A 21687-nucleotide genomic window follows, 5' to 3' on the forward strand; every position below is an offset into this window, starting at 1 on the left:
GAAAAGAAAAAAAACCACATTATGAGCAAGTTCTTTTTTGGCTAATGCATAAGGAAGATTTTCTTTTTCATTTTCTTCTCTTTGAAAAAACTAAGCTAGTTTTTAAAAAGAAGATATATGAAAGTAAACGAACTCTTCTCTCTCTCCTTCCCTCCCTCTTCCCTTCATTCCTTCTTTTCTCTTCTCTTCTTTTCTCTCTCTCAGTCAAATGCACTGGTGATTTTCCAAACATTAAACCACTTTAAACTTGATCTTCTAAAAGACTCTTTCCCGTTCCTTTCTTTCACAGTCATAGTGTCTACCTCGCAACCAACCCAAAGGCAGTAGATTGAATGCGTGCACTGAAGAGGAAACATGCCATGTACACAGGGCTTTTGAGTTATGGTGTGTTCCTGATTATGTTGAACATGTAACCTAAATCAAATAGTGATGGGGATATCTTGAATTTTGAACTAGGTATGAACTATTTTTAAAACTCTTCTTGTCATTTAGACCTAAGTTTATTAATTCCTGGCTAAGGGACCATTTGACCTCTCTGTGGTTCTGTCTGTCCATGTGTAAAATGACTATAATAATAGCTCAGAGAGCTGATATAAGAAATAAATTGTGAGGGGCCAAGATGGCAGCTTAGTAAGGTGCGTGTTTTAGTTCATCCTCCAGAACAACTACTAAATAACCAAAAACAGTACAGAACAGCTCCCGAGGCCACGACAGTGACTGGACACACAGCGTACCCCAGTCTGGAACAGCTGGACCAGCTGCAAGCCCCTCCCCCCGGAACCGTGAGTTCCCCAAGCTGTGATGGCCAGTGCCTGGTGCCCCTCCCCCCACAGGTGGCTTCCCAGAGGGAAAGGAAAGACACTCTAACTGTAGCAGGGACTGAGTCCAACCAAGCACCAATTGAGGAATTAATTAACAAATTATGACTACTAAAAATAGGCTCCCAATCAGGCGAACCTGGTAAAGGCAGAGGTCGCTTATTGGGCTAACCGAAAAAGAGGAAAGGGGCCAAAATGGAGGTTTTTGTGGCTGTCTCTATGGAGGGTTGGCTGCCTCTGGACTCAGCGGTGGGACTATTTGGGCTGCAACTGCCCTAGGCATAGGCAGAAATGGACTGCTTTCAGGGCTGTCTCCCTCCTGTGCCTTCCCCAGGGGAGGGGCGAAGCCCAACTCAGGTGAAATCCCTCTCTCAAGGAATTCAGAACCCAGGGCTCAGCAATTTGAAGCCATTAAAACTAGTCTACAACCTCTCCTCTGTCACCACGCCCCCAGCAAGGAGAGCCTTCCAAACTTAAAGGTGCCACAACATCTTTTGCTGGTGGGACCCACAGACAGACAAGCGCTACATACTGGGTAGGATAAGAAAAACAGAGCCCAGAGACTTCACAGGAAAGTATTTTAACCTGCTGGGACTCACCCTCACGGAAAACTGATGCAGGTGACTCCTTCCCCCTGATAGGAGTCCAGTTTAGTCCAGGAAAACCTGGCTGAAGTATATATTACCTATGTAGACACTCCTAAGAGTGGGGAGGGAAAAGGCACCTTGCAAGCAGGGCAAGAAACAAGAAAAGAAGAACTGAAAAATTATCCTCTGTTAAACAAAACCTAAGCTAGAGGTCCAGAAAAAGTTGAACTGAAGGTCAAAGAACAGATAGACAACAAACTCATCTAGCAAGAAAACCCTAGGTAAGATAAGTGAAAGCAATCTCCAGAATTAACTAATTAAGGTAATTAAATGTCTAGATGCCAGCAAAAAATAACAAATCACACCAGGAAAATTGAAAATATGGCCCAGCCAAAGCAGCAAACCAATAGTTCAAATGAGATACAGGAGCTGAAACAATTAATTCAGAATATATGAACAGACATGGAAAACCTCATCAAAAACCAAATCAATGAATAGAGGGAGGATATGAAGAAGGCAAGGAATGAACAAAAAAAAAGAAGTGGAAAGTCTTGAAAAACAAATCACAGAACTTATGAGAATGAAAAGTACAGTAGAAGAGATGAAAAAAAACAATGGAAACCTACAATGGTAGATTTCAAGAGACAGAGGTTAGGATTAGTGAACAGGAGGATGGAACATCTGAAATCCAAAAAGAAACAGAAACTATAGGGAAAAGAATGGAAAAATATGAGCAGGGTCTCAGGGAATTGAATGATAATATGAAGTGCACAAATATACGTGTTGTGGGTGTCCCAGAAGGAGAAGAGAAGGAAAAAGGAGGAGAAAAACTAATGGAAGAAATTATCACTGAAAATTTTCCAACTCTTATTAAAGACACAAAATTACAGATTCAATAAGTGAAGAACACCCCAAAGAGAATAGACCCAAATAAATGTTCTACAAGACATTTACTAGTCAGAATGCCAGAAGTCAGAGAGAAAGAGAGGATCTTGAAAGCAGCAAGAGAAAAGCAATCCATCACATACAAGGAAAGCCCAATAAGACTATGCGCAGATCTCTCAGCAGAAACCATGGAGGCGAGAAGACAGTGGGATAATATATTTAAATTATTAGAGAAAAACTGCCAACCAAGAATTCTATATCCAGCAAAACTGTCCTTCAAAAATGAGGGAGAAATTAAAACATTTTCAGACAAAAAATCACTGAGAGAATTTGTGACCAAGAGACCAGCTCTGCAAGAAATACTAAAGGGAGTACTAGAGACAGATATGAAAAGACAGAAGAGGGATGTGTGGAGAAGAGTGTAGAAAGAAGGAAAATTAGATATGACATATAAAATCCAAAAGGCAAAATGGTAGAAGAAAGTACTACCCATACAGTAATAACACTAAATGTTAATGGACTGAATTCCCCAATCAAAAGACATAGACTGGTAGAATGGATTAAAAAACAGGATCCTTCTATATGCTGTCTACAGGAAACACATCTTAGACCCAAAGATAAACATAGGTTGAAAGCAAAAGGTTGGGAAAAGATATTCCATGCAAATAACAACCAGAAAAGAGCAGGAGTAGCAATATACCCAACAAATTGGACTTCAAATGTAAAACAGTTAAAAGAGACAAAGAAGGACACTATGTACTAATGAAAGGAACAATTCAACATGAAGACATAACAGTCGTAACTATTTATGCACTGAACCGGAATGCCCCAAAATACATAAGGTAAACACTGCAAACACTGAAAAGGGAAAAACACACATCTACCATAATAGTTGGAGACTTCAATTCCCCACTCTCATCGATGGACAGAACATCTAAACAGAGGATCAATAAAGAAACAGAGAATTTGAATATTATAATAAACGAGCTAAACTTAACAGACATTTATAGGACATTACATCCCACAACAGCAGGATACACCTTTTTCTCAAGTGCTCATGGATCATTCTCAATGATAGACCATATGCTGGGTCACAAAGCAAGTCTCAACAAATTTAAAAAGATTGAAATCATACACAACACTTTCTCAGATCATAAAGGAATGAAGTTGGAAATCAATAATACGTAGAGAGCCAGAAAATTCACAAATATGTGGAGGCTCAACAACATACTCTTAAATAACGAGTGGGTCAAGGAAGAAATTACAAGAGAAATCAGTAAATATCTCAAGGCAAATGAAAATGAAAACACAACATATCAAAACTTATGGGATGCAGCAAAGGCAGTGCTAAGAGGGAAATTTATTGCCTTAAATGCCTATATCAGAAAAGAAGAAAGGGCAAAAATTCAGGAATTAACTGTCCATTTGGAAGAACTGGAAAAGAATAGCAAACTAACCCCAAAGCAAGCAAAGGAAGCAAAAGGAAAGAAATAACAAAGATTAGAGCAGAAATAAATGAAACTGAAAACATGAAAACAATAGAGAAAATCAATAAGACCAGAAGTTGGTTCTATGAGAAAATCAATAAGATTGATGGGCCCTGAGCAAGACTGACAAAAAGAAGAAGAGAGAGGATGCAAATAAATAAGATCAGAAATGGAAGAGGAGACATAACCACTGACCTCACAGAAATAAAGGAGGTAATAACAGGATACTATGAACAACTTTATGCTAATAAATACAACAATGTAGATGAAATGGACAGCTTCCTAGAAAGGCATGAACAACCAACTTTGACTCAAGAAGAAATAGATGACCTCAACAAACCAATCACAAGTAAAGAAATTCAATCAGTCATTCAAAAGCTTCCCAAAAAAAAAATCCAGGACCAGACGGCTTCACACGTGAATTCTACCAAACATTCCAGAAAGAATTAGTACCAACCCTGCTCAAACTCTTCAAAAAAATTGAAGTGGAGGGAAAGCTACCTAATTCATTCTATGAAGCCAACATCACCCTCATACCAAAACCAGGCAAAGATATTACAAAAAAAGAAAACTACAGACCAATCTCTCTAATGAATATAGATGCAAAAATCCTCAACAAAATTCTAGCAAATCGAATCCAGCAGCACATTAAAAGAATTATACATCATGACCAAGTAGGATTCATCCCAGGTATGCAAGGATGGTTCAACATAAGAAAATCAATTAATGTAATACACCATATCAACAAATCAAAGCAGAAAAATCACATGAGCATCTCAATTGATGCAGAGAAGGCATTTGACAAGATTCAACATCCTTTCCTGTTGAAAACACTTCAAAGAATAGGAATACAAGGGAACTTCCTTAAAATGATAAAGGGAATATATGAAAAACCCACAGCTAATATCTTCCTCAATGGGGAAAAACTGAAAACTTTCCCTCTAAGCTCAAGAACAAGACAAGGATGTCCAATATCACCTGTGTTCTTCAATGTTGTGTTGGAAGTTCTAGCCATAGCAATTAGACAAGAAAAAGAAATGCAAGGCATCAAAATTGGAAAGGAAGAAGTAAAACTATCACTCTTTGCAGATGATATGATACTATATGTCAAAAACCCTGAAAAATCCACAACAAAACTACTAGAGCTAATAAACAAATACAGCAAAATGGCAGGTTACAAGATCAACATTCAAAAATCTGTAGTGTTTCTATTCACTAATAATGAACAATCTGAGGGGGAAATCAAGAAATGAACTCCACTTACAATTGCAACTAAAAGAATAAAATACCTAGGAATAAATTTAACTAAAGAGACAAAAGACCTATACAAAGAAAACTACAAAAAACTGTTAAAAGAAATCACAGAAGACCTAAATAGATGGAAGGGCATACCATGTTCATAGATTGGAAGATAAATATAGCTAAAATGTCAATTCTACCTAAATTGATTTACAGATTCAACACAATACCAATCAAAATCCCAACAACTTACTTTTCAGAAATAGAAAAATCAATAAGCAAATTTATCTGGAAGGGCAGGGTGCCCCAAATTGTTAAAAGTACCTTGAGAAAAAAAACGAAGCTGAAGTTCTCACACTGCCTGACTTTAAGGCATATTATGAAGCCACAGTGGTCAAAACAGCATGGTACTGGCATAAAGATAGATATATTGACCAATGGAATTAAATAGAATGCTCAGATATAGACCCTCTCATCTATGGACATTTGATCTTTGATAAGGCAGTCAAGCCAACTCACCTGGAACAGAACAGTCTCTTCAATAAATGGTGCCTAGAGAACTGGATATCTATATCCAAAAGAATGAAAGAGGACCCGTATCTCACACCCTATACAAAAGTTAACTCAAAATCGATCAAAGATCTAAACATTAGGTCTAAGACCATAAAACAGTTAGAGGAAAATGTAGGGAGATATCTTATAAACCTTATAATTGGAGGCAGTTTTATAGACCTTACACCTAAAGCAAGAGCACTGAAGAAAGAAAGAAATAAATGGGAGCTCCTCAAAATTAAACACTTTTGTGCATCAAAGAACTTCATCAAGAAAGTAGAAAGACAGCCTACACAATGGGAGACAATATTTGGAAACGACATATCAGATAAAGGTCTAGTATCCAGAATTTACAAAGAGATTGTTCAACTCAACAACAAAAAGACAGCCAATCCAATTACAAAATGGGAAAAAGACTTGAACAGACACTTCTCAGAAGAGGAAATACAAATGGCCAAAAGGCACATGAAGAGATGTTCAATGTCCCTGGCCATTAGAGAAATGCAAATCAAAACCACGATGAGATATCATCTCACACCCACCAGAATGGCCATTATCAACAAAACAGAAAATGACAAGTGCTGGAGAGGACATGGAGAAAGAGGCACACTTATTCACTGTTGGTGGGAATGTCAAATGGTGCAACCACTGTGGAATGCAGTTTGGCGTTTCCTCAAAAAGCTGAATATAGAATTGCCATATGACCTAGCAACACCACTGCTAGGTATCTACTCAGGGCAAAGACACAAACGGACACTTGCACACCAATGTTTATAGCAGCATTATTTACAATTGCATAGAGATGGAAACAGCCAAAATGTCCATCAACAGTCGAGTGGCTAAACAAACTGTGGTATATACATACGATGGAATATTATGCAGCTTTAAGATAGAATAAACTTATGAAGTATGTAATAACATGGATGGACCTTGAGAACATTATTCTGAGTGAGACTAGCCAAAAACTAAAGGACAAATACTGTATGGTCTCATTGATATAAACTGACATTAGTGAATAAACTTGGAATATGTCGTTGGTAACAGAGATCATCAGGAGAGAGAAATACGGTAAGATATTGGGTGATTGGAGCTGAAGAGATACAGACTGTGCAACAGGACTGGATACAAAAACTCAGAAATGGACAGCACAATACTACCTATCTGTAATATAATTATGTTAAAACACTGAATGAAGCTGCATGTGAGAATGATAGAGGGAGGAGGGCTGGGGACATAAATGAAATCAGAAAGAAAGATAGATGTTAAAGATTGAGATGGTGGGCGGGCCAAGGTGGCTCAGCAGGTAAGAGTGCTTGCCTGCCATGCCCAAGGACCCGGGTTCGATTCCCGGTGCCTGCCCATGTTAAAAAAAAAAAAAAAAAAAAGATTGAGATGGTATAATCTAGGAATGCCTAGAGTGTATAACAATAGTGAAATATACAATGTACAAAATTTTAAAAATGTTTTTGTATGAGGAAGAATAAAGGAATGTCATTATTGCAGGGTGCTGAAAATAGATGATAATTAATACTTTAAAATGTCACCTTATGTGTGAGACTAAGGCAAAAAATGTTTATTTGTTACAAAATTTAGATTTTGACTAGAGCATTTCCTAATATAACTTATATAGATAGTTTGATTGAACAGATAGTTTGATTGAACTTGGAATCTCAGGTAGGGCATGAGATTTTGTTGGTTTTTCCAGAGTGATGCCCTAATGTATCCCAGAGTGATTTGATCAGTGAATGGAAAAGTATTTGCAAAGCCCCCTTCAGGGAATGGTGAGAGTGGGGAGAAATTCAACTTCCCCAAGTTGAATTCTTGATATTCTCACAAGCAGTGTGGACAACCAAAGCTACAGGCTGAGCCCCCAGTCTTGGGGTTTGTTCATATGAAACTTAACCCCACAAAGGATAGGTCAAGTCTACTTAAAATTTAGGCCTAAGAGTCACCCCCGAGAGAGCCTCTTTTGTTGCTCAGAAGTGGCCTCTCCCTCCAGCCAACATGACGAGCCGTTTCACCACCCTCCCCCTCTCTGCGTGGGACATGACTCCCAGGGGTGTGGACCTTCCTGGCAACATGGGACAGAGATCCTGGAATGAGCTGAGACTCAGCATCAAGGAACGGAGAAAAACCCTAGAATGAGCTGAGAATTAACATCAAGGGATTGAGAGAACCTTCTCAACCAAAAAGGAGAAGAGTGAAATGAGACAAAATGTCAATGGCTGAGAGATTCCAGAGTTAAGAGGTGATCCTGGAGGTTATTCTTACGCATTAAGTAGATATCACCTTGTTGTTCAAGACGTAATGGAGAGGCTGGAGGGAACTGCCTGAAAATGTAGAGCTATGTTCCTGTAGCCATGTTTCTTGATGATGATTGAACAATGATATAGCTTTCACAATGAGACTCTGTGAATGTGAAAACCTTGTGTCTGATGCTCCTTTTAGCTACCATATTAACAAAAGAGTAGAACATATGGAATAAAAATAAATAATGGGGGAATAAATGTTAAAATAAATTTAGTTTGAAATGCTATTGGTAAATGAAAGCGAGGGATAAGGGGTATGCTATGTACAACATTTTTTTCTTTATTTTCGTTTTATTTCTTTTTCTGTTGTCTTTTTATTTCTTTTTCTAAATCAATGCAAATGTTCTAAGAAATGATGAATATGCAACTATGTGATATTAAGAATTACTGATTATATATGTAGAATGGAATGATATCTTATTGTTTTGTTTGTTTGTTGTTAATATTTTTAATTAATTAAAAAATTGCTATAAAAAAAAAAGAAAGAAATTGCTACCTGCCTGGAACATGGCAGCCCTTATTGTATGTTAACGCCCCTGCTTTCCTGGCAGCCTGATGCCTGCACTGTCCCTTTTTCATCATTGCTCCCACTCTTCTCCTCTTCAAATCTTCAATTCTTTCCAGTTTTCCACTAACAACATGAAGGAACCCAGGTTCAATAAAAAAAAAAAAAGAAAAGTGAGGTAATATATTTTACAAATCGTATTTTGAAAATATTATTTTGACCATAGTCAAGTCTCTTACATGAAAAGCAAAAACAACCTGGAGATCATAAAGCCATTTAAGTATAATTATAGGAATGCTGTGTTTGAAAATTAAACCCTCCGGTAAACTGAAGGAAAAGTCCTAGTCAAGTGTGAGTAGAGTTAACACTGCTAAACAATAAGGATTGGGGGAGATTATGAGAAGCTACTTAATTGTGCCAAAGTATTTTATATTATTGAACAAGCACCACTATTTCAAGAGAGTGAAGTGCTGTTTATGGAGTTAATGTGTAGCTCTCAATAAAGGTTTATACCTAATTAAGTCAGGAAAAGCATACCAATCTCTCCTAGTTAAACATTTCAGTGGGAATCCTAACTGATTCTGATCAGGGAATCCTGTTAATAGTGTGAATATCGATATTTATCTGATGTGTGGCTCCATCCGGAATCTACAGACACCAAAGAATACCTTGATGGTCTTCCATGGCTCAATGGATCCCTGAAATTGTAAGCAAAGTTCTGTTTATTTGCCGTGTTTTTGGCCCAAAGGGAGAATGACAAGGGAATCACTAGCATCAGTTTAGAAATATTACGTGACCTCATAAAAAGCTAAGAACCATTGGTGTAATAATGAAAGTTTTTTTGAAATTTTTTCCACTTAGTATATTTGCGAGTCTAGTCCAAAATATTAATTTAAAAAAGATAAAAAAGAAAGAAAACCAACCTCTCTTCATCAGAAGAGTCTGATCCTCAGCATTGTAGGTCAGAAATTAGCTTTCTATCAGTTCAACCAGGATTGATCAATACTGAAAGAATTGACTGAACCTCACAAAACTCACAAGATATTCATTGTTAACCCTATGTCAATCTCAACCTTTATATGGAGTGAATTTTTTTTCCCAAGGAATGGAATACATTCACCCATTATCTAAGATACCCCAGTTCTCTTTTTTAAAATTGGACAAATGCATAAAAAATTAAAGTATGGCTCAAGGACCAAATAGAATTGAATGCTATTGAAGGATATTTCTTCAAAGCTGTTGAAAAAACATCCCCCAAATAGACCACAACTCTGATCATCAGAACACAGGTTTCTACCAACTGAAGTTTCTTTGTCTTTGGCAGTGCACATTAAGCTCTAAAAAATACTGTCTCTCTATTTCTCCATTTTCAAGATTCCAAGTAAACCATTGAACTATTGATCTTTGAACTCAAAATTACTCCATAAATACAATTAATAATACTTTACAATCGTTCTTTTCCATCAATTATATACCTGTCATGACTTTCTGAAGATACATTCAACCTTGACTTGGACATTTACTTCATCATTAAAACCCAATATTTTGCAGGCCAATGCTTTAGGTAATTTAGTTTGAGTGATGTTTAAAATCTATTCATATGTGGATTTATACTTATTTTACTTTCAAATGAATATTAATCCAAATTCTGGTGGATTTGCACTTACCAACGTAAGTACAAGTTGAAATAACATCCAAGATTGGAGAAAAATTTCAAATGCTAGTGAAAAATTTAAACATTTAAGAACATATTGTTGCCCTTGAGAGATTACAGTGTTGTTCTGCTTTGTTTTTTTGTATGTTTTTATGTTTTGTATATATTAATATTTTACCAGGACCACTTTTAGAATCTTTCCTCAACTTCAAAGCTGCATCAGCTTGATATGCAATAGAAAGCATGTCATTCTGAGGTGATTCATTTTTCTAAGTAAAAATTTCTTTCACTTCATAAAATTATATACTTAATTTCTGATTGTCTTACTTGACTTTTCCATCCTTACATCCTAAAGTGACTTTTTCTAATTGATTATGGTAAGATATTGAACATAGAAAAACACATCATAAAACTATTGATTCTACAGGTTTCACATGATTTTTGTCCTTTAGGTCAGTTTCCTGATTTCAACATTTTCTGCAGATTACCTGAATCATAAAAAGAGAATAAAAGAAGAAAGGTTGCAATATTTATGGATTGCCTACTATACACCAAAATTTTAATATGATCAGGAGCAATTTTTTCACATCCTTGAATGTGTGGTTTTCCCATAGCAGACATGTAATGTTGTGTAGCAGACATGTAATGTTGTGTAGCAGGCATGCATGTTCTTAAAAATTTGACAACCTGTGTCAGGTCTTCCCCAAGTTTTCGCCATATCCCCAGCAATTCAGAGGTCACAATGTAAAGAATCAATTAGTTTGCAAATTGCATGATTGCTTCATGTGAGTCCCAACCCTGCTATGTTCAATTTAAAGGAGAAATATTAAGTATAAGAACATGTAACAAATATGTCCACCTTCCCCAGAGAGGCAGGAATCTTCCAGGGAAAGCTGCCTTAGAGAGGGTCCTCTCCTCTACTCCCTTTAGAGCACAAACTCAGAATCTCCCTACTCCAAAATAAAGATTAGAGAATACTTCCAACTGCAGACCTACATTGATATTTTGTACACTATAAGCCTCTCCTTTAGACAGGCTCTAATCAGCCCCACTGGGACACCACAACTTCTTTTTGGTGTCTCCAATCTTCTCTGTGCCTCTCTAACCAGCTCTCTACCACGTCTTAAGAACTCCAAGTTGTTGCCTGGAATGAGCTGATTTTTCATGGTTCTGGGCTTCTAATTCACTATCATTTCAGCTCTGCTGCAACCCAAGAGACTCAGATTATGTTAGGAAGAAGCTGAACTATAGAGGTTAATGCTAGGAGCTTATTCGTTGTTCCTGGTTCTATTTCCTTACAGATTCACCTGAACCAACTGGAGATTTGGGTATTGCAACAGTGCTGGGATTCACTTAGTTCAAATAATACCAAGTATTTGGGGAGCTGTAATGAGTGATGTTGTCTCAGAGGTATGCTCTATGGTTGTCTGTGTTTCCTAATTGTGTATCCCGCTGGGGATGAGAACAGAAACAGAAATAGAGAACCGCTTTGTTTCTTCTTCCCAAAGGAGATAGGCATGCACCATATCTCTGACTGCCCCCCTAGTGAACTCTCAACAGCGGCCAACCAGGTTGAGCCCATCAGCACATAAAACATTTTCTAAGGATTCTAGCATATTTTCCACCAGAAACAGGTGCCAGGATTCTGCAACTTCCACAGAACCCTCCAGAAAAGCCCCCAGGTGTTTTTCCCTTCTGAGATCTTTGAGCCCAAATAAGAGCACTGATCAAGTTGCCTTCTTTTACTTTACCATAAATTCTGATTAGACTTGTAGCATCTAGTCTTCGGTTGACTGTCATTCTGTTACTGCTACTTTTCATTTAAGCATTGGAAGAGGAAACAAATATTCTCTATTAATGCCAAACATCGAAGTTCATCACTAATATTCTCTATGAATAGCTCCAGGAAAAAGTGACGTGAAGTTAGATGCACAATTTATGGAAAATTATGTAAAGATGTTTAGGATTTTGGTTACTATGTTTTCCACTGGTGAAGAAATACCAATGTATATAGTTGGGCGAATGGAGATGTTACTGAAAAAAGAAGAAATTTCTGTATTATGCATTTAATTTCAATATATGGAATGATTTCCTAGCCAAAGGAAATTTTAATAGGATATATTATAAAGTGATGTTAAATTTCAGGAAAACTAACATATATTAGTTATTTTATAAAATATTCATTTAATTCTTGTCAGAACAGCCACAGTGCATACTAAATCCATAAGAACATACTTATTGAAGTGGATTATGAAGCCAAACAAATCTTAAATCTGTGTCTTATGTTTATTTTTCAGTAACTACAGCATGAAAGACTGTATCAGGCACCCTAGAAGTTACTCAATAATGTGTAAATCTTAGCTTCTGTAGTAGGAGGAAAAAGTTCTTAGTGAAAAGAGTATGGAAAAGGAAGCAAGGTATTTCCTAAAGGTACAAAAAGAATGGGATTGTCAATTAGATTTCAAATTTTCTTCTTATAGGATTTTTATATTTGGTAAGTACATTTTTATTTACCTCTGCTCTTTCTCCTGAAATATATTTCACAATAAAATCTTTACAGATATCAAAACCATCAACCTGCTTCACTCTATGCTTCTATGGGGTCCAGTACATAGGAAGTACTCAATAGATATGATCAATTATTATCAACCTTTAACAGCCTCTTGTAATTACATGAATTTTTGTACTGTAGTTACATGAAACTGACACTCAGTTATTCCTCATGGTTCCCAATAGTTTCTATATCCAGAATTTCATTCACCTTATCAACCTTTTTCCCATAAGTCAAGTTTGAAAAGTCTTGACATATAACTTCTTAAGCATTAAGATGAAGTAGTTTTCAATTCACTTAAGTTATGGATTTAACAACAGGTGATTATGCTATTTAGCCATGCCCACTACTTTAGAAAAGAACTGGCAAACTCATCAAACTGAAAAATTTACTTCTTTTTTTTCTGGCATGGGCAGGCACCAGGAATTGAACCTGGGTCTCTGACATGGCAGGCAAGAACTCTGCCTGCTGACCCACCGTGGCCCACCTTGAAAAAATTTACTTTTTGAAATACAGGTTTCAAGTTCTGAAGCTTTGTGTATAAATGAAGAAATGATTTCCTTCTTAGACATTGACTTTAGGTCTTTAGAGTTACCTGATTACTTGTTAATCAGATAACAATTTGCCATTTTCTTAATTCTGAAATTGTTCACACATAAAAATGTATAAATTAATGTACATCACCATGCTTGAAAGTTACATTTGGAACACGTTATATTTCAATGCTCTGAGCCAACCCCTTTTTTCTCTTTCAGCCTATTAGGAAATTTAATCCATTTGGGTTCCATTTGTTTGTTTTTAGTTAATATTAAATGTTAGTTTAACATTAGATTTCAAATAAAATAGGGAAAAGATAAATAAAAGGGAGACTATCCAAGATTCAACTGTCACTGCTTTGTAAATCATTCAATTTGATTTCGGATGGAGAAGCCATAAAATATTGCCAACATGGCTGCCATGGCTGATGCAAGGTAACACAAAATGGCCTAGTCCGCGACCGGCTTTCTTCCCAGAACTGGCGGTGGTTCGCGCCAAAAGCGCTAATCTTAAATCTGCCCTCTGTCCTAGCAACAACAGCCACCAATCCCCATCCGAAAGCGGATGCCTTCCACTCACCCCTGAGGGTTGTCTCCTGAGTCGTGTGCTGTGTGCTGTGTGTCTGTGTGACTGACTCAGTACAGCAACTTACCCCCAGCCATCAGCTACCCAACAGATTTCATCAGATTTTTAGTTTTGTTTTAATACAAGTCATTGGGGAGAAAATTTTTCAAAATTCTTTTACTTCTATTTCCTCTAGGAAGAAAGGACTGAACTTGGCATAATTAGAGTATATTTAAATTATATATTACATAAGGAAATCAATTTTTAGGCATTTGTTCATTCATTTATATTACCTCATCATTTGTCAGTCAAAAAATGCATATTAACTGTCATGGATACCAAAATAAAGCTGTATTTGTCAGGGTTCACTAGGAAAACATATGTGACAGGAGATATTTGTAACCATTATGAGGTTTTTATAAGAATTGTTTCATGTGACTGTTGGAATAGTTATGTCCAAATTCCATAGGACAGATGAGAAGCTGGGGACCCCAGTAAAGGTTTTCGATGTATTCTCCAGGAGAAGCTGGCTGACTGAAGTATAGATGGAAATTTCTTCTTCTAACTGCAGAAGTCTTCACTTCTTTTAAGCCTTTAAGTGATTGTATGAGACTTTCCTCATTATTGAAGCAATCTCCTCAGTTTATTGTAGATATAATCAGTCATACATACAATCAACTTACTGATTATTTAAGTCCACAAAATATCCTCAGAGTAACAATCAGGTCCATGCTTGCTTGACCAAACATTGGACACAATAATATAGCCAAGCTGACACATGAAATTAACAATGACAGAAGCCTATTCAATTACTTTAAAAAAACAAAATTTGAAATAAAAATTTACTCTTATAATCTTCCTTTTATCTATCTTTCAGTTAGCTATCAAAAAATCATGTTTTGTAAAATGAAAAAGTGATTAGACTTCAACTAGAGTTATGAATGAAGCTGATCTGGATTGGACTAAGGTAAGTCAGAATACAGGATAAAGGATGATATGTTCCATATTTTAAAACTTCAGCTTTTTGTGTGAGACCAAACAGAGAGATATTTATTTGGTGCAAAATTTATATTTTGGGTAGCACATTTCCTAATTTAACTTGTATGGTCAGTTTAGTTGAACACCATAAGTACATGGAATCTTGAATAGGGTGTGAGATCTTGTTGGTTTGTACAGGTTGGTGTGATACCCCGATATATCCCAGAGTAATTTGGGCAGTGAATAATGAAGTATTTGCAAAGACCCCTTGGGGGATTGGGGAAAAAAGAGGAAACATTCAACTTCCCCATTTGGGGAATTTCTGATATTCTTGCAAGTAGTAGGGACAATCAAATCAATAGGCCGAGGCCTCAATCTTGGGGTTTGCCCCTATAAAACTTATTCCTGCAAAGGATAAGCAAAGCCTACTTAAAATTAGGCCTAAGAGTCACCCCCAGAGAACCTCTTTTGTTGTTCAGATGTGGCCTCCCTCTCTCTATGCCAACTTGGCAAGTAAACTTATTGCCCTCCCCACTATATGGGGCATGACTCCCTGAGGTGTAAATCTCCCTGGCAACATGGGACAGAAATCCTGGAATGAGCAGGGACCCAGCATCAAGGGATTGAAAAACCCTTCTTGACCAAAATGAGGAAGAGAGAAATGAGACAAAATAAAGTTTCAGTGGCTGAGAGATTTCAGAGTCAAGAGGTTATCTTGGAGGTTATTTTTATGCATTATATAAATATTCCTTCTTAGTTATGGTGTATTGGAGTGGCTAAAGGGAAGTACCTAAAACTTGTGAGCTGTGTTCCAGTAGCTTTGATTCTTGAAAACAATTGTATAAAGATACAAGCTTTACAATGTGACTGTGGGATTGTGAAAACCTTGTGTCTGTGCTCCTTTTATCCAGGGTATGGACAGATGAGCAAAAAAATATGGATAAAAACTAAATAAATAATAGGGAGGGCAGAAGGTAAAATAAATTGGGTAGATGGAAATACTTGTGGTCATAGAGAGGGAGGGGTAAGGGGTATAGTATGAGTTTTTTTTCTTTATATTTCTTTTTCTGGAGTGATGCAAATGTTCCAACAAATTATCATGGTGATGAATGCACAGTTATATGAAGATATTATGAGCCATTGATTGTACACCATGTATGGAATGTATATGTGTGAATATTTATTAATAAAATATTTTTTAAAAAACATAAAACTCCTACAAGAAAGCAGGGATGCATCTTCAAGAGTTCAGCAATGGTTTCTTAGACTTTATATCAAAAGCATGAGCAAACAAAGAAAAAAGAGATAAATGAGACTTCATCAAAATTAATATTTTTGTGCATCAAAATACTTCATCATAAAAGTAAAAAGATAACCTAAAGAATGGGAAAAAATATTTGGAAACCACATATTCAGTAAGGGCTTAATATCCAGACTATATAAAGAAATACTACAACTCCACAACAAAAAGATAAACAACCCAAATAAAAAATGGGCAAAAGACTTGAATAGACAGGTCTTCAAAGAAGATATAAAAGTGGCCAGTAAACATATGAAAATAATCTCAGTTTCATTAGTCATTAGGGAAATGTAAATTAAAACTGCAATGAGGCACCATTTCATGCTAGAATGGCTACTATTAAAAATGGGAAATAAGGGTTGTAGGATGTGGAGAAATAGGAATGCTTATTCATTGTTGGAGGGAGTTTAAAATGGTACGGTCACTGTGGATAATTGTTTGGTAATTCTGCAGAAAGTTAAGAAAAAAATACTATACAACCTAGCAATCCCAGTTCTTGGGATACATCCAAAAGAATTGAAAGCAAGGAATTGAACAGATATTTGCACCTATGTCCATAGTAGCTTTATTCAAAATTGCCAGAAGATGGAAGAAACCCATGTCCCTCAACCAATGAATGAATAAGCAAAATGTGGTATATACAGACAATAGAATAGTATCCAGTAGTAAAAAGGAATGAAGTTCTGATGCACACTATAACATGGATGAACTTTGAACACATGTTGAGTGAGATAAGCCAGACACAAAAGGACAAATATTGTGTGATCTCACGGATATGAAATAATTATAATAGGCAAATTCATAAACTCAGATATTAGAATGCAGGTTATCAGGGGCTGAGATGGGGTAGAGAATGGGAACTTAATGTTTATCTGTTACAGAGTTTCTTTTGGGGGTGATATAAAAATTTTGGTAATGGAGGGTGGTGATTTTTAGCACAGCACTGTGGATGTAATTACCACCACTGAAATATATATATTTGAATTTTGGTTAAAAAGGGAAATTTAAGTTGCATATATGTTACCAGAATTAAAAATTAAAAAAAAAAAAAAACATAGGATTGTGAACCCTAATGTTAACTATGGACTGCACAGTTAATAGTATAGTTGCAATAATATATCAGTTGTAACAAAGGTACCCAACTAATGTAAAATGTTAATAATAGAGAAAACTGGATCAATGAGTGAAGTATATGGAATCTCTATTATCACCATGATTTTTTTGTAAATAAGTAACTTCTCTAATAAAAAATAAATTTAAAGATCTAAAGGCAGTGGGGTACAAGGGTAGTTCAATGTTAGAATTCTTACCTGCCATGCGGGAGGCCCTGGTTCGATTCCCGGTCCATGCACTTCCCTAGAAACAAAACAAGCAAGCTAAACAAACAAAAATTCAACAAATGGTGGGGCAATAATAGGGTACTCACATAGAGAAATAATGCAATGTGACCCTGCCATACAGCATACAAAAAAAAAAAAAAAAAAAAATGTAAGGGCAGTACCGTAACTTGCCAAACCCCAAACAAGACCATTCCAGTCAATCTTAAAGAACACCCAGGGCATTATATAAGATTCTACAAAGGTTCCACACACTAGGCTAAATTTTCAGAAGCCTACAACCTCCAGATGGGTCCCTGGACCAGATAAGTCCTGAAATCCTGAAATGCAGGGGGACCAGCCTCTCCAGAACATCAAGTAGTTCTATCCCCCTATTCCATATTATTGACAGTCCCTTCCAGCATGAAAAAGTTAGAATGGGCATAGCCTAAATACCCCTAAACAATGGGAGAAAGATCAAAGGTATTGGTGGAGTTATACAGAGAAGGTAGGGTTTTTAAAAATGAGTATGATTGCTGAATCGTTATATTGATATTTCTTTAAGTTCCAGTATCTGAGAGCAGCTAGATGTTTTTAAAAACCTAAAATTGTATAATTGTAACCCCTACCAAACTGTGAAATCTGTTCTACAACTAATTGTTGCAATGTGCTTTGAAATTTATTGCTTATTTGAATATGTGTTATTTTTCACAAAAAAGAAAAAATATATATTTCTTCTAGCCTCCAACGTTTTGGAGCAGCTAGAAGGAAAAATCTGAAATAGTGGGATGATAACCCATAACAAACTCTGAAATCCATTCTGTAACTACTTGTTGAAGTTTATTTTGAAAATCATTGCTTTTCTTCAAAAAAGCTTTTAAAAAATCATGTTTTGAATAGTTAATTTTTTTCCTTTATGTTTTCATTTGGAGAACTATAGAAAAAAATGAAGGAGAAACAGGAAAGGAGATTACAATTTCATAAATGGGTGGGTTCAAGTAGATCTTTCACAGCCAAATATTTTCTAGTGCTTTACGTGTTTCCAAAATTAATTTACAAAGCACGTTGTGCACAGACATCTTTAATATTAATCTATAAGTCAAATAAGCCCTGATCATCAGTGAGGAATCTAGTATATTAGATTTTTTTGTCCAGGTGATTTGACAATGTATCAATAATGCTAATAAGAAAACAGACTCATCTGCTGCTGTAAGGGAAAGTTCAGATGCTTTCCTTGGGAATTACTTCAATGAGGTTACCCTTGTTCAGGGTTTGGTTTTTACCTTTCAGACTCAGTTTGGGTAACTTTATTCAGAACAGCATCATGCTATCCAAAATCACAGGAGGACAGTATGAAAGCCAGACTGCCTGTTCATTTATTTAAAATTCAAAGTGTAAAATGGGACAAGAACTTTGCTAATTAATACATTTCTTCATATATCTTCACAAGGAGACAAAATATTACTTAATGTGTATTGGTAAGAATAAGATCCGAGCAAGATCTTAGCAAGGGCTAATCAGAGATTTACAGACTAGGGTTATTGATTACTGATGACCCAAGTGATTCATCTAGACCTTAAACATAGAACCTGCCAGTATTTAGTACCCTCATGTCAACTGATCAGGCCTCCTCTTCTCTGAAAGTTGCTAAAGTTGTGCTGACAAATGCTTCCCCTCTGACCTGCTGTCTACATTTCACACTGATCACCCCTCTTCCTTTCTACAGTCTTTCTCCATGCAACTGACTACATTTGGATTCACTGAATCAGTCATATGCCCCTCTCCTCTCTCCCTGAAACTGCATCAATGCACCAAGTTACATGTTTCCTGATATTGCCTTGGTTTCCCCCTCCAGAAAGTTATTCTCACCAGTTACATGTGGATTTCATAAGTTTATTTCCCAGTACACAGCCCTGTGTCTTGTATCTGAGTTCTTAGAGAAGCACCTCTCTAAGGATTGGTATTGGTAGAAAGCTGAACTAGGACTGGTCAATTCCTGGAGAATTAGCTAAGCCTCCAGTTATTTTGGCCTTGCAAAGCCAAAAAAGTTGTTAAATTTCAAAATGGTTTATTGGGAAAGCTGTGATCCAAGACCCAGGGTCTGAAAACCAATTCATTAACCAATAATTTACAGATTAATTATCTGACTGCCAATTTGCCAATGCTACCATTTGGGGGTGAAAAACTGAATTAATAATTTTTCAATATTTGTTTCTATTAGCCATTTATAAATTATGTGGTAATTCTTGTTGCTGAGTTCAGCCAGTGTATTTGTGTTTTGGATTTCAGGTATAGAGCATGTTACAAATACCAAGGATTGAACAATTAGCAGGGTTGGTTTATTCCCTACTTATTTTCATCCCAGGCTATGGCCTTTTTAATTCTCTTGATTCCATAGATGTTCTATCTTGAGAAAAATAATAGAAAGAGAGGTCTGTAGAGGCAGCACATGGGGAATTATGCCTGCACTTGTTTTCAGTGATTGTTCATAATCACCCAATATACATACCCTCCAAATGCTTGCAAGCATATGGAGCACACATTTATTTCTACAGATGTGAACAGATGCCAGGCTGGTAATTCCAAGTTGTTCAAACTCTATGGGTTTCATTAAAAAGTAATTTAGGTGAATTAATAATTCTATGAATCATTCAGTTGACCAGTGGCCAAATTGCAAAATATTGGTTTGTTTCCACTATCCAAGGTTAAGCTACATATTTCAGGTACACACACAGAGAGAGAGAGAGAGACCCATCTTTCCTTTCTAACACAAACTGGGGCATGCAGAGCTGCCATTCACTGATCTGGACATGAGTAGTGAGCCTCTCTAGGAGACTGACCATGATGGGATTTCTTCCCTTGCTCTTTTTCACCCTTTGTGCTGCATAAGGAATAAAACAGTCATTTGCTGAAAGTATCTGCTATGTCTGAGCTTCGTTTCCACAATGCACCAGGTAGCAGCCCGCTCCCTACTATGCTTGCAACATGGTGCTCCAGATGCTGACAGACCTCCTGAGTCTAGCCAAGCCCATCTTTGCTGGTTGCATAACATGGTCTTTTCACCTCCTGAGTTTTGCTCTAACAGAAAGCCTTCTCCTGGACATGATGGTCCTGCAATCAGAATATGGCCATCTGCCACTCATTCCAAAATTCTGCCATCATGAGCTGGAGAGTCTGCAGTACCTTGACAGTGACTTCCTGGGCATGTGGCTTCCTCCTGGCCCTGGTCCACATGAGCCTCATTCTGAGGCTGCCCTTCTGTGGGCCTCATGAAATCAACCCCTTCTGTGTAATCCTGTCTGTCCTTAGTGCGCCTGTGCTGACACTAGGCTCAACTTACTTGCTATCTTTGCTGAATGTGTATTTATTTAGCTTAGTGGGATCTCTCAGCTCGGTGCTGATCTCCTATGCTTGCATCCTATTTGCCACTCTGAGGACTCACTCCAGAGCAGAACACAGACAGGACTTCTCCACCTGCTCCTCCCACCTCTTGTGGACATGCTCGTCTTCAGCAGCACTATCATTATGCATATGGCCCCCAAATTCTGCTTTCCTGAGTTGTGATAAGAGATCCTTTCCTATTTTACAGTCTTTTCTACCCTTTGCTGAATACCTTGTTCTATAACCTGAGGAACACAGAAAGGAAGGGCGCCCTGAAGGAGAGCACTGTGCAAGGAGTGAGTAGCTTCCTGGAGCCTTGGGGCTGATTAAGAGCTGATTACTGCCAGAAATGTTCCTTACTCCCTTCTTAACTGTGCCTTAATGACTCAAGTGCAAGCCTTCCCACTTCCTTTGCAGAAAAAATTGTTAGCTGTGTACATTCATAGACTTTTATCAGGTATGGTTTTATCAGATATTATTTTTTTTCTTTCTTGCTCATTGAATTGAGAATGTGTGAAAATAAAATTTTAATAAGTATTTTTCTGTATATAAAAGTTGAATACAGGGGCAGGCCACGGTGGCTCAGCAGGTAAGAATGCTTGCCTGCCAAGCCCGAGGACCGGGGTTCGATTCCCGGTGCCTGCCCATGTAAAAAAAATAAATAAATAAAAGGGGAATCTATTAAAAAAAAAAAAAAAAGTTGAATACAGTTTCTCTACCTCCCTTATCTAGCTATGCAAAACCACTAAACGCATACCACCAGATTTGCAAAGGAAAACAAGCTGCAGCTTAGTGAAGTGATCCCCAAAACCCAATGGTACAGTCGTCCATTCTCCCATAATTTCACTTGCCCTGTTAAAGAGTTACTCAGGGATATTTAATTAGCTATGCCACATGCTATAGAGAAGTTTTGTACAAAAATATTGATTCATATTAGGAGTTAATCAGCTGCGTGAAGGAAGAAAGTTAAAACAAGATGCATAGATTAGGGAGAGAGTATGGGAATCATGAATATTGTTTACAA

At 36.9% G+C, this 21687-nt stretch overlaps 1 pseudogene; it reads left to right on the top strand.

Moving 5' to 3' along the window:
* Window positions 1-1013: 1013 nt before the first annotated feature.
* Window positions 1014-20989, top strand: LOC143682197 (olfactory receptor 2A1/2A42-like; annotated as a pseudogene).
* Window positions 20990-21687: the final 698 nt, after the last annotated feature.

Source organism: Tamandua tetradactyla, chromosome 1 (assembly GCF_023851605.1).
Source record: "Tamandua tetradactyla isolate mTamTet1 chromosome 1, mTamTet1.pri, whole genome shotgun sequence".
NCBI lineage: Eukaryota > Metazoa > Chordata > Mammalia > Pilosa > Myrmecophagidae > Tamandua > Tamandua tetradactyla.